Source organism: Herpailurus yagouaroundi, unplaced genomic scaffold (assembly GCF_014898765.1).
Source record: "Herpailurus yagouaroundi ecotype Mexico unplaced genomic scaffold, PumYag 140, whole genome shotgun sequence".
Lineage (NCBI taxonomy): Eukaryota > Metazoa > Chordata > Mammalia > Carnivora > Felidae > Herpailurus > Herpailurus yagouaroundi.
The window spans coordinates 60558121-60584840 of record NW_024412395.1 but is presented as its reverse complement, the minus strand read 5'-3'; the positions used below and the strand labels follow the sequence as shown (position 1 = coordinate 60584840).

General features: G+C 36.8%; 1 long non-coding RNA gene and 1 pseudogene across 1 annotated transcript; one reads left to right on the top strand and one right to left on the bottom strand.

Annotated features, from left to right (window-relative positions):
• Positions 1-19015, top strand: part of LOC121030770 (stathmin-like) — a 25378-nt pseudogene extending 6363 nt beyond the window's left edge.
• On the bottom strand, positions 18154-26720 carry LOC121030771 (uncharacterized). Its single transcript, XR_005790405.1, has 2 exons — positions 26353-26720; positions 18154-18290 (listed from the first exon to the last, which is right to left on the bottom strand). It is a non-coding gene; the product is annotated as an uncharacterized LOC121030771 (long non-coding RNA).

The window sequence follows — 26720 nt, the reverse complement described above, 5'->3', positions numbered from 1 at the left end:
ACTCTCAGTTCATGAAGCCACATTAAAACCATATGTTTCTTTATTTAAAGACACCTGTTCACAAGAGGCAATGCCAGGATAAAATTAAAATTCAAAAGCGATCAGAATGTATTACAAGTGAAGGGATGCTTCAGGACCACAGGTTTTTACAATATCCTAAACAAAGAAAATTCTCCCTAAAGCCCTCAGAGTGGCTGAAATACATACCATGTCGTAATATTTTCTTCTGTAAATAATTCTTAAACTAAATAGTTAACTGTATGCTTCTCATGTTTTCAGAAATTATCCTATCCTCAGCATAGCAGTATCATTACACTAGAAAGTCTTGGATATTCCCTAACCCTCCTCAGCATTCTTGGCAGAGGCCACGTATCAGTGTTTCTTCAGTGGCACTTACACAATTTGGCTAGAAATTTTTTTGTTATTCAGGACTGTTCCATCAACTGCTGTCCACTAGATGTCTACAACATCCCCAGTCATAAAGACAACCAAAAACATCCTCACTTTTCTCAACTCAGTCCACCAGGCTACACCTGGATCCCCCTGTACCAGCACAACATAGCCCGCCCCTCTCTCAGTGTAGTTAAGTTGAGGCCATCATAGGCCTCACTTCATTTTCCCCTATTTCTCAGAGATTACTGTCCTTCACTGGATGTCTTGAAAACCACTGTTTCAGGTATTTTGTCCAGTTTTACTGTTTGTTTCAGGTAAATCAAAAGTCAGCAATCAGTTATTTTTTTAAGCTTAATGTGGATGTGGATATAATTCTGACTTTTTTTTTTACTAGATACAGGTTTTAATGGAGATAAGAAAGAAAGCAGACCGGAGACACCATGGGTTTCTGAAGGGGAGAGGACATTAGGGAGTGGAAACAAAGAGCAGGCGGGCATCAGACACTAATCTACTCTACCTCCCAGGTTTTTCTAGGAATGGCCCAGGAAAAAAAAGAGTTCAAAAACACTAGACTCTAGGGTTGTGTCAAGGTTTATATTTATGATTCAGCACTTACAACAATAAAAAAGCAATTCTTCACTCACGAAGACCACCTGTCCCAAGCTACACAAATAGGCAGCTTACATAAAGACACCTTCTTTATGATTAGTGCTCTGCAAATGGTCCTTAGGTCTACACCTGCTGATGAGCAGCTCCTTGCAAGGTGTCCATACTCCAATGTGAAAATAAGTTATCAGTTCCCACAATAGAAGAATCTATACACACCTGTGTTCTGCATATTGAGCTCTACCATTTCCTCCCACCGTGTTCCTCAGTCTCCTTCACGTCACAAAGCTTGTAATACTTAGCCAACCAACCAAAAGCAATCCCTGACACAGCGCTGTCATTCTAACATACATGTTTTACATCCCATCCTCCTGAATAATGAGGCAGGCACGTGGAGGAATTAGGGCAAACCCAGAAGTTTCTAAAGTAGATTCTTTTAGTGCAGTGAGAGAAGGGACACTTAATGAGGTTTTTAATTAGTTGAATACAATTTCCCGATACTAAGAAACATAGCACTATTTGCATATCCAGTGAAGTTTTCTTTATAAGGGTAGTAGGACCCTGGCCTAAATTTATTGGCAGGCTAGATATAAAACCATTAGTAAAATAACAATCACTGATCCATGCCAGTGAGGAGACATGAGTCTTCTCTAGTGCCTGCCCATGGATAAAATGAACCAGTCCTTATCTCTTTACTTGAATAAAAACAAGATTTCTGTCATCTGAATGTTAATCCATGCAATCTCACAGATGTTATTTGAATGAACGGAAACTGTCAGCATGGCTCCATTTAAACAGCATGTTGCTTGGACTTTTCTGCCTGACAGAGCAGGGCTGAAATGTGGCAGGTGTGGATATGCCAGATGACATACTGAATCAGGCCATGCTCAGGGGGATGAGTCAGGGGGATGAGTCTGGGGGCCATGCTCAGGGGGATGATGCAAGCCATTAAGAGGAAGGAAAAATTACCAAATAATAAATATGTTTTTCTTAAAGCACAGTTTCAATCACTAACTTAGAAGAGAAAAAATCTGGTCATGCCTGACAACCGGGTTGATTCAGAGAGTTGGCTAGGAAACCGCATAATATAACAAGCTCTAATCTGCCCTTTGCATATGGAGAACAGCAGCGCTTAAGATATCATTTCTATACAAGGCAGCTTTATGTGTGGTCTTCTATGTAAAGGGTAAATGTCATTTACAATAACAATAACAATAGATGTATTGTTACTGCAATACCTTCTATATACTTCAGTCCATGTTCATGTTCAGAAATAAAATGTACAGACACCATGAACTCTACCTCACATTTTTAGCCATACTCAACTACAGTCCATGATATTCAGTCATAGGTTTCAGCTCTAAAATTCCTAAGGTAATTACAAACATGGCATGAAGTGCAAAAATGTCTCCTTGGTGCTTACAAATTTAGTTCACTGCAAAAGGTTTGCCATTTGGCAAGCATAAGCCCTTAGCTCCAGTGGGCCCTCCAGTCAGCACATAGCATTCAAATCCCTACTGGGTTCACTCACGCTGGAAGATTTGCCTCAAGTTCCTGCTTAGTACTGTAGTGCTATTAAGGTTGTCCTTGTTAGCGAGGATTGTGAACCTGGTTAACTTAACTGAAACTGTTATGGAGAGGGGAAACCCTGCCCCTTCCATTCTCAGCTGTAGTCTGGAATCTGGTTTGGAATAATGTGATGATCTGGAGAATTCATTCTGAGGCCTCCCCAGCTTCCCATGTGAGCACTGCCTAAATCCTTCTACTGCTATCTACCATCTTCCAAATTAGACCACCGATGAGACAAAGTCTAGTCAGGGCATCGGACTGCTAACTACCCAACTTGAAGGCAAATCTTAGAGCAAAGATTCTTCTCTCTTGATCCACAGAACTCCGGATGACTCATGAGAAAGTTTCAGACAATCCATGAACCCTCAACGTTAATTCTGTATATTGATAGTTTGGGGTATATGCAAATGAATTTTCATCAAACTTTCAAAGAATCCATAGACCAAAAGTAGTTTAAGATCCATCAACCAGCAGAGAGACCTGTTTTTCCTGTCTAGGTTTCTTCTAGTCTTAGTTTCTTCTCCCTACTGATGAGCACCAATGAAATCCTAGAAAGTACAACAAATGAGCGAGATAGAATTGTAACAACTATAGAGCAGGTTTTATAGGTAAACTGTTATTCCAAAATGTCCCTTTACTCCAATGTTTTCTTCACATTTCCTACTTACAGTTAAGAAAAATCAGCAACTATTACTTAATGATACAATGTTCTCAAACAGCTCCTTAATGGATGCTTAACTGATTTTCATCCAATTAAAATTATTTGCTTTCAAACTGCACAGGATACTAGTGAAAGGCATCAATTTCCAAGAATATCCTCTGCTACAAGCTTTCTTTTCCTTTGCTTTGCTGTTCCTACTCTATGGATTAAACTATGATCATAGTTTAAATGGGAAAAATATCCAAACTTAACTGTAGTTGACATGGAAGATTTTAAACACGTGCCAGTTAGCTTTATTTGAATGGCCATTCTCATGTTGACATTGTGATCTTCAGAAACTGAAGTTCTCCTGTCAAATCACAATTCATAACTTTTCTCATTTCTGGTTTCTTTTTTCTTCCAGTTTTTATTGCAATAAAATACACATAACATGATATTTACCATCTTAACCACTTTTCTGTTCTTACTCATTTTTATAGAATATCATTCACAGCTATAGCAAAAGGCACTCTATTGTTTTTATTAAATTTCATTTTCACCCCAACTACTAAATTTGTTAATTTATTTTTATCAGATAGTTTTCTTTAGTCTGTGTCTAGCACTTTCTCACCCCTCCCTGGAAATGAAGTTAAGAAAGCTCAGTGGTTGGTTGATTCTGTAGGAAAATTACCAAGAAAAAGAAAGATTCCTCTTCTTGGATGGACCTTCCTATACTCTTTTTGTTTTTCTTTCAGTTTTTAATTCTTTACGGCCAAATAGTTGCACTATGCACAGAAACTCCTGATAAAAGCTAACAGCAAAGAGAAAATAGATTACATTGCCAATTATAGTAAGAATGAGGTCAAGGTCTGAAATTATTTACAGTAATACTTTTCTTTTTCATTATATCAAAAATTACAGTGAATGCATTAAGAAAAAAGGTATATATTTGAAATCCTACTAAATAAATGCTGCCTTTTTATTGACTAATACATGAATAATTAAATTTAAAACTACAGCTTTCAACAAATGAATTCTCACCTGAAAACCTGAACTATTTTTTCTGAACAAAAAAATCACAAAGATCAGGGATACGTGGGTGTGGGTGTGTGTCAGAACTGGCTCTATTTTTGTTGCTATTGATTTTTCAAAAGAACAATATATGTGTATATATACATATGTATGCATATGTACAGATATATATATGTACATATATGTATATATATATACACATATGTACACATATGTGTATATATATACACATATACATATAGATATAGATACAGATATAGATATAGATATAGATATAGATATAGATATATACACATTTCTGTAGGGAACTGCATTCAGCATTTCAGCATGGACACTGTCAGTACAGAGCAAAATGAAGGCTTGTGTATTAAAGAAGGTAAACAATGTTGGAGAATACAATGTATAAGGCTTACTTTAGAAGTGAAATTAAAAAAATATTAAAAACAAAAATAAAAACACTTACAGAGCTTCAGAGAAGCCTGTTCTTCTTTCCCCTAAGATCTAGCCATAAAAGGCCTCACCCTACCAAAGCCCTGGGAAGAAGTAAAAACACATCTCCCCATACTCCATTTTCACCTATGGGATTATAATCAGGATCATAAATGTCTTCAAGATTGGGCAGCCCAGATAAAAAACTGAAACTCTTGTATATTTACTAACAGGCAGTGTGGGGCCAGTGGTAAACTGAAGACATCACAGCTTTTAAATTAAAGGAAGGAGAGAAGGAAGGAAGAAAGAAGGAAAGAAGGGAGGGAAGGAGGAAGGGAGGAAGGATGGACGGCAGGCAGACCATATTGGCCAAACAAAACACATCAACACAGTAAACTCAGCTGTGGTTCTATCTGTTTGTTCCCTAACACCTCCTCACACTCTCAAATTCAAGTTTCTGATGCAGTTCTCATGGCCTGGGGAGGGGCTCCAACAGAATATGGCTTGATGGGGTTCTTAGGAACTGGAGTCAAGGGCTCCTGAGAGCGAAAATAAATAAGGCCACCATCTTGGGCAGAACCCTGTCACCCCCTTCCTTATCTCCTAAAAGTCTTGACAATTAGCCAAGCTAATTCTACTTTTAGTATTATATCTTTTGCTTCTGCCTAGGGCTTTTCTCTGGCCAAGTGAGAAACATGGTAATCTCACAGAATTTACCCTTTTCTCTTGGTCTTAAAGCAAGCATAAAACTATTTTTGTGGGTTTTCTCACAGTTTTATTTTTAATAGTTAAAGATAAAATGGGATTTAAAGATAAAATGTGACTTACATAATGCATATGTATATCAAATCACCATGATGTACACTTTAAATACCGTTAAATTTTATGTCAGTGATAGTGCAATAAAGCTAACAAATAATAAATGAATAAATAAAAATGTGGCTTAAAAGACTGCTACATACCTAGCTTGTTTTCTTCATCTTTTTCTGCTTCAATGCTAGTACAAAATAAAGAGGACACAGGTGATCAGAGCAGGGTTATGTAGTAAAATATGCCTCGTGTTCAGAAGAATCCTAAAGCAGTTCATAAGAACATATGGGGCATAGTCTCTTGGTAGGAAACTGAAAGGGGAAAGGGATAGTTTTTGAGAAATGAAGGGAAATATTCTAAAATTCTGAGACCAGTCCTAGGGCTGAGAGAGAACAAGGGTGAGAATGGAAACAGTAGCTGCCTCAGTGGCTTATAGGCTTACTCTCCTCCTGCTTCTCTTCAACCTTCTCTCTCTTGCTTCCATAGAATCTACGTTGAAAGATAGTGAGAGAACGAGCAATGGATGAGATGGCTTTGAGAAAAAAAAGAAAGACATGAGGTGAGAAGATCCTAAGCTGGATTAGATAGAAGGCAGGGGGTGGCCTAAACCCAGGGGATTCTGTCTGTGTAGCCATTGTAATGAATGGGAAGGAGATCCATTATTAGTCTAGACCAACATCCACTGTTGACCATACCATCCAAGTAAATCCTTCATAGTCCCTCACCTGTATTCAGGGCAGGCACTCCACAAACAAAATAGCAATGATGTGAACTAAGCATTTCCAAAGAAATGTCCAAGGTTATCCAATATTTGAGCAGTGGTTTCATTCTACTTCCTGTTTTAATAGCATAGTTTCAGTTGTCATACAATTTTAGACTCAAACAACTGAGGACAACATTTGAAATATTCATTTGGTTTCAAACACAGGGCTGTTTGTGTCTCAGTGAGTGAGTGAGTGTGTATGTGTGTGCATGTTTATTTTGGCTGGTTTACATTGCTGAAGTCAAGCAGATAACTTTTCTGTATTCCTTTAGAAAACAATTTAATAAAGAACTTAACTGAAAGGCAAAAACTCTATTAACCAATGAACAAAGGAATCCAGAAAAAATGAAGAGAAAGAGCAGAAGTTGGCCTGTAGTATTCATTTTTGTAAAACTAGCCAAAACATACTAACTGGAACTTATGACCTTCACTGTTTCAACAGGGAAAAAGGAAGTCAACATCTCAGATTGACAATTTTGTTGGAAGCCTCTCTCAAGCAATTTTTAACTTGGTACAAATGTTTTCTGCCAATTAAAATTGTGTAATATACTCATAGATTAAAATATTCTTGGCAAGTACATCTCCTTGGAAAAAAATAAAGAGTTGGGTTTTTTAAGTGCTTAATTTAAGAATGTCTTAAGTAGGTCTAACCACTAAATATTCACTTTAAAATATAATAAACATTTTTAATTACTATTTTGGGGCTGAAAATGAAGACCCAGAAATTTCTCCATTATCAAAACAAAACATAAAATAATCTCTAATGGTTTGCAACATAATTTTATAAGTCTGAGAATTTCTAAAAATTATTAAAGTCATTTCCTCTTGATCTACTATGAGTTGGTCTTTTGATCTGCTACAGGTCCAAGCATTGGAAACAAAATTAAAAAAAAAAAAAATCACTACCCTTTAGGTAATAAAGTTTCATCATCAAGTGGCTATGTAAGTAAAACAAAGGACAAAGGATACAAAAAATAGATCATTCACATAAAAGGAAATCCACATGGACAATAAACATATGGAAAAAAAGTTAATATATAGGGCACCTAGGTGGCTCAATCAGTTAAGTGTCCAACTCTTGATTTCAGCTCAGGGCATGATCTCAAGGTTTGTGTACTCAAACTCCATATCTTCACTGACAGTACAGAGCCTGCTTGGTATTTTCTCTCTCTCTTTCTCAAAATAAATAAACTTTTTAAAAAAGATAACTTAAAATTCTTACGAGCATTAGGCTCTAGACTCAAGTCATTTAAAGTCAAATCTAGGTGACCACTTACTAGCTGTTTGGCTTTGGACAAGTCACTGATCCTTCTATACCTTTTCATCTGCAATGTAAATATCAGATATTCTAACTCACAGGGATACTATCAGGAATAAAGGAGACAATACACGTAAGGGATTATCAAATAATTGTCATGGTATATGCACTCAATAAATGTTGGTTATTATTACTATTATTAGAAAATAGACTCAACCTTATTAGTAATCAGGAAGCTGTAGATTAAAATAAGATTTAATTTTACCATTTTAGAGTAGCAAAATTTTATAAAGGAATTGATAGTACCCAGTGTTGCCAAGACAGTAAAGAAAGTGGTACACATATATACAATTAGTAGAAATATATATTGGTTCTGCTGCTCTTGATAGCAATTCAGGGTAAAGGAGGGAAGTGGGCTATGGGAGAGAGGAAGAGAGGCAAATATATATATATATGCAGTGTTCCTAAGTACATCTTACTAAGGACATTTTTCATCATCATCATCATTTGTTACACCCTATTCCATGCAAGTCATTTATCAGAAGTTGTTCATTTACTGTATTTGACAAACCAAAATAAGATCAAAAGAAACTGAACACACACACACGCACACACACACAATCCTGTATTCATGTGAATGTTCTTTTCTAATCCAATGACACAACATTTTCTTTCAGTGAGCCCCTGTAAATCTTTAAATTGACTCTATATTTAATAAAACAACCATGTGGTATCTATAGACTCTTTATTGTAAATAGTCCTTGATATATAATACATAATCTATTTTTTTTTCTTTCTGCCTCTCTCTTCTTTTTCTATTGGGAAATGTTTTCAAGACTTCATTCTTCTAATCTGAATCAGACTAACTTCATACATTATGGTGGGGAAATTCCCTTGGCCACAACCTTTTATAAAAATAAATAAAACATAAACTAATAAACTATTAAGTAGTAGCCATGGCATGGTAGAAAGAAAACTAGTCTAGTCAAGAAGGCTGAGTTGTGCCATTCTGACACCTCAGGCAGGTTTCTTAACCTGGCTGAGACTCAATTTTCTAATCTGTAAAGCATAAGAATGTTATGATTTCCTAAAATCATAATGGGAAAAATATACCATCCCCAAACTGATTTTTGTTAATATTTGAAACAACTGTCTCCTCTCAGTCTCTATGGCAATAGAGATATGATCTTGCAGAGGCCTCCCTTGATTTCATCCAAGTTCAAGAAGAACAAGACCTTCTCTAGATCAGTGCTGAAATGGGATTCTCCAGTATTAACATTACCATCATTGTGGGGAAAGATTAGGAGGGAAGAGAGAGTTGAGAGAGGAGAGACGTAATGATTTTTAAAGGGCATCAAAGTTCATTCTCTTGATTTGATTCTCAAGGACAGGGAAAAACAAAAGGATTATAAATCAAACCAGAGCAATCAGTTCTGTCTTTACTACCCCTGGAAGAATAACATCAAGAGAGACCCAAGAAGGGAAAATGGGGTGAAAGAAGTCTGGGAAGGGAAGATGGAAGGAAGCTCAGGTCTAAACCTATCCTAGACCTTAACCTAACATAAAAACAATCCTTCAGATCTTGGATATGATGAAACAAGAATGAAGTATGAGCAGGTGCAGTGGTTGAGAATTTCCTTTGTCTAATTCTTAATGCTCTAAGCAAAGTCCTAAGTGACTCAAAGGGCATTTGAGATTTTGAGATTGAGGATTTGGTTTTAACTTGCTAAATGAAGTTTCAAGCTTTAAGGTCATGCAAGATCTGGAATTGGCTCCCATCTTTCTTTCCTCCCTGCCTCTTCCTTCCAACACACACACACACACACACACACACACACACACACACACAATATTACATATCCATATATACTTCCTGTGATAATCTTTTAAGAATTTTTTTTAAGTTCACTTATTTATTTTGAGAGACAGAGAGAGAGAAAATTGTAAGTGATGAGGGGCAGAGAGAGAGGGAGAGAAAGAGAGAGAGAGAGAGAATCTCAAGCAGGGCCTCCACTTACTGTCAGTGCAGAGCCTAATGCAGGCCCAAACCCACAAACCTTGAGATCATAACCTGAGCTGAAGTTAGATGCTTAACATACTGAGCCACCCAGGTACCTCCCTGTGATAATCTTTAACTCTTTCAGTCGTAACGTAGATTAGGACTCTGGAGACAATGCCCAGAGGCCTGGTCTTTCATTCCATGGGGACTCTAGATATGGACAACCTGTTATTTTTTAACAAGAAGGTTAATTTTTTTTTATGTTTTATTTGTGTTTGAGAGAAAGAGAGAGCAGTAGAGGGGCAGAGAGAGAGGAATACAGGATTTGAAGCAGAACCCAATGCAGGACTCAAACTCATGAACCGTGAGACCATGACCTGAGCTGAAGTCGGACACTTAACCGACTGAGCCACCCAGGTGCCCCTGGGACAATCTGTTCTAACAAGAGTTTGGAGCTTTGGGAACACAGCTTTTGTTATTTTTTTCACCCCCCAGATCAATAGCGCCTCTCTGGTAACTCTGAGTGTAGTCAGAGTCCCCAAAAGAACACTTCCTCTTAGAATTATTGCTTCATTTGGGGCATTAAAACTGTCTATCAAGATTGCTAAGTTTCTAAAGGTGTATGTTGTAAACCAGGAAGCCCTACAAACAACTCAAAATAAGCGTTCTATAGAATTGCTGCATTCCCAAAGATTTATTTTCAGTAACTCTGGGGAACAGTATAGGAAGGAAGTACATGGAGTACTCATTTGAATCATTAAAAGTGATAAATGTCCACCATTACTTGCTGTCATGGGTTGACGCAATCTGAGACAGTGTCCCAAAATAACAAATGGTGTTATTTAAAAATTAATTAGGTAATACATAACATTTTTACTTTTATATGTTTTTAAGATCCAGAAATTGGTGAAGCCCAGTTTAATGTCAACAGGGCAGAGTTAGCTGTAGGCAAATTTTTGAAATAGAAAAGTTTTCTTTGGCCCCCTCCAAACATCATCTACTCTATATTCTGTTACTCTGTGAAGAATCCTCAGCACTGAAATCCCTCTTAATGCATGCCTTCTGGTAAGCCAGATACTCCCATGTAGTGTCCTTCTCTGACTGGCCCACCCTAAGTAGGGCTTCATTAGTTAGGTCTTTACTTCACCGTAACTTCTAATCAAAACTTAACTTGTCATATATTCTACTCTTATTAGACTCTTTTATTTTAGCTTAAAAATTGTTTATGACTAAGAAGTGAAAGTCTGTTAAGCATTATTACTCATTGGTTATAGTTATATTATTAAACACCAATATATTAAAAAGAAATTCATAAGATCTGCAATATATTTCCACAAGACCCTTTGTCAGCATTAGTGAAAAAGCAATCATCGGCAACACTCTCACTTCAGATGCCTCCAGCAAAGGTTAAGGGTGTGTTATGTATCCAGGTACAAGGCCATTATGAAATGATGCCTTGAACTCTCTCTTCCCCAGTATAAACAAATGGAACATTTTATGGATGAAATTAAAGGATCATAGAAATATGACATTACATCCTGCATTTTTTCTTCTCTTTGGCAAACATCTGGGGATCCAGCCTTTTGTTTTGGGACACCTCTGACTATACCTAGCCAAGGGAACAAGGTTACTACCCCAGGGAAAGAAAGGACCTCATCTGGATGTCCAGACCTGGGTCTTATGGTAATTTTAAGGGATGGTCATAAAAGAGGTATCAATATTTAACTCGTGGGAAGAAAAGTGGAAAAATACTCAAGATAAAAGCTCTGTTTAGAAATAGTGTCTTTTGACTAGGGATGTTTTCATCCTCATACCTCTTGAGAATCTAAGTTCCACAATAGTGACTAGAAGGTAAGTGGGTTTAATGGTAGCAAATATGGTTTCTGAGAGAATAAGTCAGTCTCCTCCCCCAAGAGTAAACTACATTTTTCTATCATTATTTCTTATTCTTTTCTTGTTTTGTTTCTTCCACACATAATACCAAAGGAAGAAATCAGTCCCTCTTTATCCCCACTTCATAAGTTGAATTTCTCTTTGTTTTTAGAGTTTGGTAAGCTAAAAAATCTCTTTCTCCTCTTCTTGCAGTGAGAATTTAGCCTCCATCCTCAATCATTGGAAATTAGATCACTAGAAATCCAGAAGTTTCAGAGTAAATAATCTTGACAAAATAAGTTCATATCTGTTGAAATCTTCAGACATTGTCAGTGGAGACCTTTCACCTTGCACCATTTTCCCATTCAGCACCAGAGGCACAATGATCTTGGCCTGTGGTATTTGAGTGCCTTTAAAAAGTGAGATTATAAAAGAGCTATTAGATGGATATGAAAGGAAAAAGAGACAATTCAATAATAGGTGGAGACTTCAATACTCAACTTTTAATAATGGATAGAACAGCTATGCAGAAGATTAACAAGGAAATAGAAGACTAGAACAACACTATAAATCAACCGGACTTAACAGATACCTATGTAATATTTCACCCAACAATGACAGAATATACATTCTTCTCAAGTGCATAAGGAAGATTCTTTAAAATAGATCACATGCTAGCCCATAAAACACACCTCAAAAACTTAAAAGGACAGAAATAATACAAAGTAGATTTTCCAATCAAAATAGGATGAAAGTAGAATAGAAAAAGATTAGAAAAATCCTCAAACGTGTGAAAATTAAACAACACACTCCTGAATAATCAATGGTTCAATGAAGAAGTCAAATAAGGAACCAGAAAATATTTTGAGATGAATGAAAATAAAGACACAACATACAAATGATAGATGTATCTAAAGCAGTACTTAATGGGAAACTTATATCTGCAAACGCTTATATGTAGAAAGAAAGATCTCAAATAGTAAAGCTAAGCTTCCACCTTAAAACACTAGAAAAAGAAGAGCAAATTAAATCTAAAGGAAGAAAATAATAAGAATTATTTTATTAATAAAAAGTATAACAGGAATTAATGAAATAGAGAATGCAAAGACAATAGTGAAAAATCAATTTAAAAAAACCTGGTTCTTTATAAAGGTCAACAAGTTTGACAAACCTATGGATAGATTAACCAAGAAAAAATAGAGAAACTTAAAATACTAGAATCAGAAATAAAAGAGAGGATATTACTACCAAACTTAGAGGGGGAAAAAAAGTATTACAAAGGAATACTATGAACTGTACACTAATAAATTAGATAATTTTGATGAAATAAACTCTTTGGAAGACACAAACTATTGAATTGATTCAAGAAAAAACAATCTCAAAATATCTACAACAAGTGAAGGGAATGAATTATTAACCAAACCTACCCAAAAACGAAATCCAAGCCCAGATGGCTTCACTAGTGAATTATACCAAAGAATTAATAACAGCTCTACACAAACTCTTCCAAATAATATAAGAGGATGAAACACTTCCCAACTCATTACCTTGTATTACCCTGATGCCAAAACCAAAGACATCACAAGGAAAAAAACAAAAAACAAAAAAAACTATGGACCAATATTTCTTAAGAATACAGATGCAAATATCCTCAACAAAATACTAGCAAATTGAATCCAGTAACATATTTTTTAAAAAATGATACTCCATGACCAAGTGGGATTTACTCCAGGAATGCCAGGTTAGTTTAACATCTGAAAATCAATTAATTTAATGCATCATATCAATAGAATGAAAAATTAAAATCACACAATTATCTCGATAAACACCAGAAAAGCATTTGACAAAATCCAGTAACTTTTCATGATAAAGCCACATGACAGTGAAGGAATATGAGGAAACTTCCTCAACCTGGTAAAGGCCACCGTCAAAAAACATAGCTAACACCATACATAATGGTGAAAGACTAGATGCCCTACCCCTAAGATCAGGAACAAGATAAAAATGCTTTTTTCAGCACTTTTGTTCAACATTCTACTGGAGGTTCAAATTAGGACAATATAGGCAAGAAACAGAATACATCCAGATTGGAAAAGAAGAAGTAAAACTATATCCAAAGAAGGGCACCCGGGGGGCTCAGTCCATTAAGCATTGGACTTCAGCTCAGGTCATGATCTTGTAGTTCGTGAGTTTGAGCCCGGCATCGGGCTCTGTGCTGACAGCTCAGAGCCTGGAGCTTACTTCAGATTCTGTGTCTCCCTCTCTCTCTTCCCCTTCCCAACTCACACTCTGTTTTTCTATCTCAAAAATAAACATTAAAAATAAATTTAAAAACAATAAATAAATAAAAACTATGTCCAAACACAGGTGGCATGATACTGTATAAAAGAAATCCTAGGGAATACACTAAAAAATTATTAAAACTAAAAAAAAATTAATTCAGCAAGTTTTCAGAATATAAGGACAATATACAAAAATCAATAGTATTTCTATGAACCAGCAATGAATAATCTCAATACAAAAATAAGAAAAACATAATTTTTACAATAGCATCAAAATGAATAAAATACTTAGGAACAAACTCAACAAAAGAAGTGCAAAACTCATAGGGCACCTGGGTGGCTCAGTCATTTAAGCATCTAACTTCAGCTCAGGTCATGATCTCACCATTAGTGAGTTCGAGCCCCTTGTAGGGCTCTCTGCTGATCTGCTTCAGATCCTGTATCTCCCTCTCTCTATGCCCTTCCCCCACTCATGCTCTGTCTCTCTCAAAAATAAACATTAATTAAAAAAAAAAAAAAGAAGTGCAAAATTCATACTTTGAAATTTACAAAACACTGTTGAAGGAAATTAAAGAAAATCTAAGCAAATGGAAAAAACATCCATGAGCGTGGGTTGGAAGACTTAATATGGCAATACTCCTCAAACTGATCTACAGATTCAACAGAATGCCTATGAGAAATTCAATCTGACTTATTTGTAGAAATTCACAGGCTGATTGTAAAAATTTATATGTAATTACACAGGATCCAGGATAGACAAAACAATCTTGAAAAAGAGTAACAAAGTAGGAGTACTTATATTTCCTGATTTTAAACTTACTACAAGTCATTGGTAATCAAAACTGTGTGGTACTCACAAAAGTATAAACATATAAATGAATGGAATAGAACTCAGTCAAGAAATAAAATCATATGTCTATGGCCAACTTAGTTTTTGACAAGGGTGCCAAAACCATTTAATAGGGAGTATTTCAACAGATGGAGGTGGAATTACTGAAGAGCTATGTGTAAAAGATTGAAGCTGGACCTTTGCCCCAGGATATACAAAAATTAACTCAAAATAGATCAAAGGCATAATTGTAAAACTATAAAACTCAAAAAAAAAAAAAGCAAAGGATATGTTCCCTTGGATTTGAAAAAGATTCTCAGATATGACATCACAAGCACAAGCGACAAAAGAAAAATAGATACCTGAATTTCAGCAAAATCAGAAATGTTTGTGCTTCCAAGGATACCACTGAGAAAGTGAAAAGCCAACCCACAAAATGGAGACAAAATAAACCACGTATCTGATAACAGACTTGTATCCAAAGTATACAAAGAACTTTTACAACTCAGTACTAGAGAGACACATAAGCCATTTTTTTAAAAAGAGGTGAAATATTTAAATGAACGTTTTTCCAAGGAAGATATCGAAGTGGGCACCAACCACATAAAAAGATATTCAACACCATTAGTCATCACAGAAATGTAAATTAAAACCACGGCATATCACTTTGTACCTACTAGGACATTAGAATCAAAAGCCAGATAATAACAAATGTTGACAAGAACGTGAAAAAAATCCGAACTTTCCTAGACTGCTGGTAAGAATGTAAAATGGTGCAGCCACTTTTGAATAGCAATTTCTCAAACATTTAAACATAGAGTTTAAATAAGTTACCATATGATCTACTAATTCCACTTCTTATATATACCCAAAAGAACTAAAAGTAGGCATTCAAATAAATAGTTGTACACAAATAATTAAGCAACACTGTTTACAATAGGCAAGAGGTGGAAATAACCCACATGTCCAACTGATGAATGGATAAATAAAATATGGTATATCCATACAATGGAAATATTATTCAACCATAATAATTAATAGATTATTGATACATGCTCCAGCATGAATAAACCTTGAACACATCATGCTAAGTAAAAGAAGCCAGTAACAGAAGACTAAATGTTAATTATTCCATTTATATAAAATATCCAGAATTAACAAATCAATAGAGATAAAAAGCAGATTAGTGGGTGTCTATGGATGGGCAGGATCGAACTTTGGCTCAGGTCATGATGCTCCAGTTTGTGAGTTCGAGCCCTGCATCAGGCTCTCTGCTGTCAGTGCAGCAGACAGATCCTCTGTTTCCCTCTCTCTCTGCCCCTACCCCACTCTCATGCATGCTTGCTCTCTCTCTCTCTGTCCCTCTCAAAAATAAACATTAAAAAAAAACAGTATTCTAGTTTGAAAACAAAAGTTATTGACTCCCAACATAAAATAATTAAAAGTCTACAAAATAAATGTGATGTTTATTTCATTGATCATTAAATTTAATATTAGTAACAATTTAAGTTACCCAGTACAATTTGTAGATTAGATTGTCTCATTTCAAAATAATTCTCTAGTAAGCATTATTATTCTTTAGAAATCAGAACCAAACACAAATAATTTAAACAACAAAACTATAAAAAGCATTTACATCTTGTTCACTGTGCAGAAATTCTACTTAATGAGATGTGGGTACACTTATGAGTTCTTCGTAAGATATAAAACACAATTTTCAAGAGCTAAGTGTTGCTGCACACTAACAAACTCTTAAAATGTCCCTGCTTTTACATGTCTTTCCCCACAGGCACATGCCCAGACATTGTGTTTGTCAGTAAAAAAGCCTTACTATTGCAATGTCATTCCTCTTGACTCAACACATTTTCCTTTCCAGGGACTCTTGGCCCCAGCTTTCTCCTCAGGTTTTGATCATTAATTCTTTTTTGTCATCTTTCAGCACACCAAGGCTTATGCTTTCAAGTAAGAAATATGGAAAATGTGAACTGATAAACCTATAACATGGACTGAACAGATAAAGCACTATAATATGGATTAGCTCATTTTCATGCAAATGTCTTTATTAAGAGAAAATGTCTTTGTATCAAGAAAGAAGGGTTAAAAGTGCTAATCTATAAATACCTGAAGTGAAATTCGTACAGTACATAAAATTATTCCTCTTGAAATAAAATTATAGCTATTAAGTATTTTAAATGTGGCCAATCATCAAGATAGAAAGCTTAGAGACACTTTGGAGATAGATTATCCTAGGTTTGGATCTCTTGTCTTTCATTTACTGGTTGGATGATCTTGAGTCAGTTGCCCAAATTCAGTTCTCTTATTTTTATAAAAGAGAGTAATAAATTATTCATACATCATAACATTATAAGGAAAAAAAAAAGGACTATGCCTAGCAAAAATAGGTATTCAAAAATTTTTCCTATCTTAATATTCTATAAAATAGTGATATCCATAATGGCACCACTGGCCATTCAAGAAATGTTGATTCCTAACAGGAATGCTTGATTCCTAACAGCTAAAAAGATTGATTCTGTTTGTTCTAAATACACACAGGTAGATCAGACACTCGGTAGACGACAAATACATCTTCTCCCTACTGCTTCATACTCCTTAACCTTTTATAATATCTGATAAAATAGTTCCCAAAGAGCTTCCTGTGAAAACTGAGGAGTATAGACTCCAGAACAGGGCAATCACTGGAGCACATGTGATAATTAATAGGCAACAGGCACTCAAGTTTCCCGACAGTAAAATAATTGGTCATCCCTCCCTCTCTGGTGTAGCACTGCATCTACAGATTATCTTACATCATAGGGATGTCATGAAGAACTAAAGACCTAATAGAAACTCATAAGATGATTACAGGCACCAAATGCCTACTGAATTAATGAAAGATAAATAAAGCATAAAAGAAGTAAAGGAAGGGAAGGAACGAAGGAAAGACAAAGTTATCCTCAACTGTAGAATAAAGAAAAAGCAACTTGAGTAAGGTCAAGAAAACATGTTAAATAGAATACTTGAGAGAAGCCTTCTAAATGTTTCTAAATATCTGACGTGATTTTATTTCTTTCAACTTGCATTTCTTTATATTTTTCACTTTCCTTCACAAATCAATTCTTGTGAAACTGTCCTGTACCTATAATGGAAGGGCACACACATAGTGATAGAGATTTTCTAATGAACTATGGCTCAGAAGATAGATTCTGACCTTTTCATACACCTTCCCTGGATCCTTTCAAAGTTAAGCTTAAAAGAACTGGAGTCAGTAAGAGTTGGGGATTGATTTAGTTAAGTCAATTTCTAAAGCGGTCTAGAAATGAACCATATGGATGAGAACGGGATTTACTTGTTTTTGTTTATATTTTCTCTTTGGCAAAATAAGACTATATATTTCCTACTAGTGGAGGAAGGAAAGAGATCGTTTTGAAAGTGTCTTTATGGTCAAAATGATTTATGAAACAAATGGTGGTGTATCTTCAATTAATATAACAAAATCTAAACAAAGAGTTGAAAAACCACATAATATTTTTAAAATTTTTAAAATTGTGATTAAAACTTACATAACATAAAATTTACCATCTTGGAGAGTGTGGCCAGGTGGCTCAGACCAAGCAGGGTTTTCCTTACCAGCGGATTGAGTAGAACGCACTGCCAGTCTTGTAGTCCATTCGCCATGGCTTCTTCTGATATCCCCGTGAAAGAACTGGAGAAGTATGCCTCAGGCCAGGCTTTTAAGCTGATTCTCAGCCCTCAGTCAAATGAATCTGTCCCAGAATTCCCCCTTTCCCCTTCAAATAAGGATCTTTCCCTGGAGGAAATTCAGAAGAAATTAGAAGCTGCAGAAGAAAAACACAAGTCCCAAGAAGTCGAAGTCTTGAAGCAGCTTACCAAGGAACGAGAACATGAAAAAGTGCTTCAGAAAGCAACAGCAGAGAACAACTTTGGTAAAATGGCAGAAGAAAAGCTGACCCACAAAATGGATGCCAATAAACAGATCAAGAGGCACAAATGGCTGCCAAACTGGAGCATTTGCGAGAGAAGGGCAAGCACATGAAGAATGTGAAGTGTGCAAGAACAAGGACTCCAAAGATCCTGCTGATGAAACTGAAGCTGACTAATTTGTTCTGAGAACTGACTTTCTCCCCTTCCCTTTCCCAAATATCCAAAGACTGTACTGGCCAGTGTCATTTCATTTTTGCTGTCCTGACAAATATTCTAGAAGCTAATGTAGGACTATATAGGTAGATCTAGACTGTATGTTGTTGTTTTAGAGGCAAAAGGGGAAAGACTCTTCTCCTAAAGTGTTTCTCATGTAGCTATTTTTCTTGTTGTATCTTTTCTATTTCAGTACACTTGGCTGGGTTAATGGCTAGTACAGTACTGGCTCTGTAAAAAAAACATGTTTGTGAAAAGAGTATATAGTGGCTTCTTCCAAACTGTTAGATGTTACATCTGTTCACATTTAAATCCCAATTCTGTCCTGATCTTACCAGATGCTCCTGTACTTAACTGGCTAATAAAACTGCATAGTGCTATTGAAAAAAAAATTACCATCTTAACCATTTGAAAATTTACAGTTCAACAGTGTTAAGTATATTCATATTATTGTGAAACAGATATTTGGAACTTTTTCATCTTGCAAATCTGAAACTCTATAATCATTAAACAACTTCTATTTCCCCCACCCCAACCCCTGATAACCACCATTGTGCTTTCTATAAATTTTATTATTTTAGATACCTCATATAAAAGGAACCATATGGTATCTGTCTTTTTGTGACTGGCTCATTTCACTTGACATAATGTCTTTAAGGTCCAATCATGCTGTAGCATGTGAAAAAATGTAAAAAGGATCCCCCTCCTTTTTAAGGGTGAATAATATTCCATTGTATGTATATATCACCTCTTGTTGATCCACTCACCTACTGATAAACATTTGGGTTGCTTCCACTCTTAGGTATTGTGAATAGTGCTACCATGAACATGGATGTGCAAATATCTCTGAGTCCCTGTTTTCAATTCTTTTGGATATATCCCCCAAAGAAGGATTATTGGACCATATGGTACTTCTATTTTTAAACTTTTGAGGAACTACCATACTGTTTTCCATAGCAATTGCATCATTTTACAATCCCACCAACAGTGTACAAGGTTCCAATTTCTCCACACACTCACCAACACTTATTATTCTCTGTCTTGTTTTTAAATGTTTATTTATTTATATTGAGGGTGGGGGGAGAAAGAGAATCCCAAGTAGGCTCCACACAGCACAGAGTCTAATGCAGGACCTGATCCCACAAACTGTGATATTCTGACCTGAGCCAAAATCAAGAGTTGGACGCTTAACTGAGCCACCCAGGCACCCTATCTGTGTTTTTATTTTTAATAGTAGACATGCTAATGGTTGTGAGGTAATATCTCATTGTGGTTCTGATTTTCATTTTTCAGATGATTACTAATGTTGAGCATCTTTTTGTATGCTTGTGGGCCATTTGTATATCTTCTTTGGATAAATGTCTATTCAAAGCCTTTTTTTAATTTTTAACTTTTAATTTTTAATCAGATTATTTGATTTTTTGTTGTTGAGTTGTAGCAGTTCTTTATTTATTCTGGGTATTAATCACTTATCAGATATAGCTTACAAATATCTTCTCCCATTCTGCAGCTTGCTATTTCATTCTGACTGAGCCACTTGATGCATAAAAGTTTTTCAGTTTAATGCAGTCCTATTTTTCCTTTTTTTGCTTGTGTTTTCTGTGCTTTTGATGTCGTATTCCAAGAAATCATTGCCAAGTTCAACATGATGAAGTTTTTGCTCTTTGTTTTCTCCTAGGAGTTTTATAGTTTTAGGTCTTGTCTTTATGTCATTAATCCAGTTTAATTTTTGAATACAGTAAAAGATAAGGGTCCAGTTTAATTCCTTTGCATATATATGCCCACTTTTACCAAAAATATTTGTGGAAGAGATTATCTTTTCATATTGAATAGTCTTGGCACCCTTGTCAAAGAACATTTGGCTATATATGTGATAGTTTATTTTGGGGCTCTCTACTTTATTCCACTAATCTATTTGTCTGTCTTTATACTAATGCCACACTGTTTTGATTACTGTGACTTTGTGGTATGTTTTGAAGCCAAGAAGTGTGAGTCCTCCAACTTTGTTTTTTTATTACAAAATTGTTTTGAATATTCAAAGTCCCTTAAGAATCCATAAAAATTTTAGGATGAATTTTGCTATTTCTTCAAAAAGTGCTGTTGGAGGGGGACCTGGATAGCTCAGTTGGTTAAGCATCTGACTCTGGATTTCGGCTCAGGTAATGATCTCACGGTTTGTGAGTTCAAGCCCTGCATCTAGCTCTGCACTGACAGCGCAGAGCCTGCTTGGGATTCTCTCTCTCTCTGATCCTCCCCTGCTCATGCTCACTCTCTCTCTATTTCAAAATAAATGAACAACTTTAAAAAAAAAAGACTTTAAAAAATTCTGTTGGAATTTTGATAGAGACTGCATTGAACCTGTAGATTACTTTTGGTAGTATGGACATGTTAACAACATTAAGTCTTCCACTCTACAAAAACTTGAGGTGTATTTCCATTTATTTGTCTTCTCTTAAATTTCTTTTAGCAATGTTTTGTGGTTTTTACTGAATAAGTCTTCTACCTCCTTGGTTAAATTTATTCCTAAGTATTTTATTACATTTGATACTACTGTAAATATTGTTTTCTTATGTTACTCTTGTGGATAGTATATTGTTTCATCTGGTAGGTTTTTATAAATAATTTGCCATTATCTTCCCCCCTCTTTGCTAAGATTCTTTTCTATGGTAGGTGCATATAGTCATGAGGCAGAATGGATGTCAGGGTCTGTGTTCCTCTGATGTACACCCATTTCATTGTCAGCCTCTTCCCTGCTTCCAACCATGGTACCTTCAATACTTTAGGAGACCAGAATCAAAATGGAGAGTCAATGAGATGGGTGACAGAGGAGGCTCCTGAGCTTCCCTCCTCCCCACAGATATACCAAATATGCAGCTATACATGGAGCAATTTCCTGTGAAAAAATACAGAAACTAGTCGAGTTACTCCTACACACTGGGCAAATGAGAAAATAATACTGAAAGGAGCCTGGATGGCTCAATCAGTTAAGTGTGTCCGGCTTCGACTCAGGTCATGATCTCGTGGTCTGTGGATTTGAGCCCTGCATCAGGTTCTATGCTGACAGCTCAAAGCCTGGAGCCTGCTTCAGATTCTGTATGTGTGTGTGTATGTGTGTGTGTGTGTGTGTGTGTGTGTGTGTGTGTGTCTGTCCCTCCCACACTCATGCTCACTCTCTCTCTCTCTCTCATAATAATAAATAAACATTAAAAAAAGGAAATATATTGAAATGGGTAGGAAAGTCTGAGAGACACTTTTGCCATAAAACCCACACCTAGTACAGCACTATGCAATAAGAATGGAACACCCAACAGCCAACTTCTCCCTCTGGAGCAAAGGGGGTTGGGATCCTACCTCTAACACTCCAACTTTTAAGACTCCCACCTGTGAGACAGGCTCCCAAACACCTTGTTCTGAAAGCCAATAGGACTTTCATCCATGAGATTCACAAGACTGTATCAAACAGAAAAACAGTTCTTAACTGGCTATCCCCACCAAGGCTCAGCACAGTGAGAACAGACAAAAAATACCCATCTCCCATTCATTCCCTGAAAAGAGTTTATCTACACATATCAAAAGCTGCTTCCTAAAGGTCAGGCTTCTAATTTAGCAGGCATCCAGGGGCTCTGATCCTCCCTCAGAGACTAGGAAAGTTGGCAAACATTTCCCCCATCTACTCCCTCCACTCACTCCAAGTCACTAGTATTTCCCTGAAAGAAGCTTGTACATACATCTATACCCCATTTTTTTCCAGCCGCTGACCAAGGGATGGGTCTCTGGATTGCCTGGTTCTGACAGCCCATGGAGTTTCCATTCATGAGCCCCACAGGGATACAGCAAACAAAGAAGCAATTTTTTTTAATGTTATTTTTGAGAGAGAGAGAAAGAACACATGCATGCAGGGGAGGGGCAGAGAGAGAGGGAGACAGAGAATCTCAAGCAGGCTCCACACTGTCAGCACAGATCCTGACATGGGGCTAGAACTCAGGAACCCATGAGATCATGACCTGGGCCAAGATCAAGAGTTGAACGCTTAACTGAATGAGCTTCAAGGCACCCTCAAAGAAGCAATTCTTAATGGGCTATCACCCCAGAGCCCAACACAGAGAGAGCAGGAAAAAATACCCTTCTTCCAGTCTCTCTATGAGAGGGATTTATTTGCATACTTTAAAAGCTGCTGCCTGAGGGCCAGGTTTCTAATTTAGCATGCATCTAGTGGCTGGCAGCCATCATCTCCAGACACTGGGAAGACCAACAGATACCTCCCCTGTTTTCTCCCTCCAGCCTGCTCCAAGTCACCAGTATTTCCCTGGAAGAAGCTTGTACACATGTCTGCACTCCAACTTTTACAGCTGCCACTCAAAGGACAGATTTGCAAATCACCTGGTTCTCATAGCAGCCAGTCCCACAGGATTATAGGAAACAAAGAAGAGTTCTTACTCAGCTATCCCTCCAGGGCTCAATACAGAAGAAGCAGGTGAAAATGCTCCTCTCCAAGTCTTTCCTTGAAAAGGATCTAGCTTCTTAAAAACTAATGAATGAGCTGGGGGTGGGGGGGGCAGGGGAAGCGGGGGGATTGTTTTTTGTTTTTAATGTTTATTTATTGTTGAGAGAGACAGAGACAGAGACAGAGTGCAAGTGGGGAACGAACAGAGAGAGAGGGAGACACAGAATCTGAAGCAGGCTCCAGACTCTGAGCTGTCAGCACAGAGCCTGATTCAGGGCTCGAACCCAAGAACTGTGAGATTATGACCTGAGCCAAAGTCTGACGCTTAACCTACTGAGCCACCTAGTTGCCCCACAACTCAAGCTTCTAACTTTAATACATATCTAGGGCCTGACTATGACATAAGTACATACTTTCCCAGCTTCTGCCTGACGTTCCAGCTTCTAATCAATCTACATCTAGGTGCCAACTGTAATCCTCCCTTTTGGAACACTGACAAGACTTAACTACCAGGAGCCACTAAAACAAAACAGGCATCTTGGTCAATCACAGAAGTCCGAGAGAAAGCCAAGAGCTTGGCCGGGTTGATTAACAAGTTTGATCTCCTACATGAGATATTATGTCAAGAGGGAAAGAAGTGGCTATTTTATACAATATACAGAAACCAACAAAGTTAGGAAAATGAAGAAACAGAGAAATACTTAGCAAACAGTAGAATAAGATAAAACTCCAGAAAGGGACCTTAAATAAAATGAAAATAAGTAATTAATCTAATAAAGAGTTCAAAATACTGGTCATAAAGATGTTTCCTGAGGTCAGAAGAACAATTCAGTGAAAATTTTGACAAATAGATATAAAATATAAGAAAATATCAATCAGAAATCATAGAGCTGAAGAAAACAATAACTGACCTGAAATTTTCAATAGATGGACTCAAAAGCAGACTACATGAAGAAGGAAAAAAAAAGGATCAACAAAATTCAAAAGACAGGGTAGTGGAATTCAGCCAATTAGAGAAGTTAACAGAAAAATAAATGAAAAAGAATGAAAATAGCTTAAGAAATTCATGGGACACCATCAAATGGGCCAGTATTCATACTACAGGGATCACAGAAGAAGAGAGAGAAAAAGAGAGCATATTCAAAGAAATAATCGCTTTAAAACTTCCCTAACCTAAGGAAAGAAACAGACATCCAGATCAAAGAATCTCAGAGAGTAAAAAAAAAAAAAAGACAAATCCAAAGAGACTCACTCCAAGATGCATTACAATTAAACTGTTAGAATCTTAAAAGCATCAAGAGAAAAGCAAATTGCTATGAAGAGAGAACCCTCATAAAAGTATCAGCAGATTTTTCAGTAGAAACTTTGCAGGCCAAAAGAGAGTTGGATGATATAGCCAAAGTAATGGGGGGAAGAATACTGCCAACCAAGAATACCTTACCTGGCAAAGTAGTCCTGCAGAATTAAAAGAGAGATAAAGAGTTTCCCAGGCAGACAGAAGTTGGGAGAGTTTATCAAGACAGAAGAAGGCAGACAGAAGTTGGGAGAGTTGTTTTGTTCTCAAGCTAAAACAAAAGGGTGCTAAATAGTTACATAAAAACATATGAAAGGTTAAATTCAGTCATATAGGTAAATATATAGTTGAATGAAGAATGATATTGCAATGGTGGTAGGTAAACCACTATTACCACTAGTATAAAAGTTAAAGGATAAAAGTACTAAAAATAAATATAACTACAATAATTTATTAATGGATACGCAATGTAAATAAAGAGATATAAGTCATCAGGATGCCTGGGTAGTTCAGATGGTTAAGCATCTGACTCTTGATTTCGGCTCAGGTCATAATTTCATGGTTCGTGAGATTAAGCCCCATGTTGGGCTCTGTGCAGCATGAAGCCTGCTTCGGATTCTTTCTCCCTCTCTCTCTACCCCTCCCTTGCTCTCTCTCTCTCTCTCTCTCTCTCTCTCTCTCAAAAATGAATAAACATTTTTAAAAACCATATTTAAAAGATGTAAATTATGATATCAAAAACACAAGAAGCACCTGGATGGCTCAGTCAGGTGAGTGTCCAACTTCAGCTCAGGTCATGATCTCCTGATTCACAAGTTTAAGCCCCCCATCAGGCTCTGGGCTGACAGCTCAGAACCTGGAGCCTGCTTCATATTATGTGTCTCCCTCTCTCTCTGCCCCCTACTCTGCTTGTGCTCTGTCTCTCTCTCTCTCTCTCTCTCTCTCTCTCAAAAATAAATAAATATTAAAAAAATTTTGAATGTTGGGGGAAGCAAAAATGTAGAGCTTTTTTAGGCATTCAAAGTTAAATTGCTCCAAGCTAAAAACAGACTGTTATAATTTACGTAAGCCTTATGATAACCACAAAGCAAAAGCTATAGTGCATACACAAATAATAAATAGAAATAAATCAAAGCATAGCATGACAGAAAAAAGAAAGCAAGAGAGACAAAAAAGAACAAAGGATTTACAAAAGAACCAGAAAACAACAACATTGCAAGAGTAAGTCCATACCTATCAGTAATTACTTTAAATACAAACAAACTAAAATTCTCTAATCAAAATACATACAGTTGCTGAATGTATAAAAATAAGACCCACCTATGTTGCCTACAAAGAGACATATCAACTTTAAGGACACACACAGACTGAAACTTAAAGAACACAAAAAAATATTCCATGCAAATGGACACCAAAATAAAGAAGAGGGAGCTGTACTTATGGCAAACAAAACAGACTTAAGCCAAAGACTATAACAAGAAATAAACAAAGTCATCATATAATGATAAAAGAAGTCAATTCATCAAGAGGATATAACATTTCTGGCCAAGGTGGCAGAACACCATGGAAGTTCTGAACTTCTCTCATCCCTGAAATGCAGCTAGAACAGCACCAAACCATCTTGCACACCTAGAAAATTGACCTGAGGATTAACACAACAATCTGCGTAACTTGAGCCATAGAACTCAGGAGGTACTCAGTGCAGAGAGGTGAAATGGATGAGAGAAAAGCTACAGAGGGTAGGGAGCTGTTTTTGTGGAGAGAGGACAGATAAGGGGAGGGGGACAGTGCAGCACACTGGAGAGTGCAGGAAAAGCACTCTGCCCAAAGGAGCTGGAGAGAAAGAGTAAAAACACAAGGGACTACACAAGAAATCTATTCCCCAAAACCATTGATAAGGAGAAAGGAGAGGGTTTCAATACCATTAGGACTCTATAAACAGGAGAAAACAGAGTCTAAAATTCTGGAACTTAATACCTGGCAGTGCTCTGGTGGGGAGGAAGGGTGAATCTACAGGAGCAGGCAGCGAGGTCTGAGGGGTCTGTAGGTCACATGCGAAGAAGCAATTCCCCTGCTAGGAGGGCATTTGGTAGAGTCCATTTGGCCACCCCACAAACAAAGGTCCCAGGGGACCCCAGAGAGCAGCCATGTTTGCTGGTATTGGAACAAAGACACCAGGGTGTGGTGACACCTGGTGCCAGTTGTGTGTTGTGATTTTCCATAACCCATGAACTACTGCCTCTGAGCAATCGCACACACTTTTTCTGAGGTGCCAGCACATAGCCACAATCTCTGAACCTCTGCCACAGAGAGATTGCAGGAACATGTCTGGGACAACCCAGCAC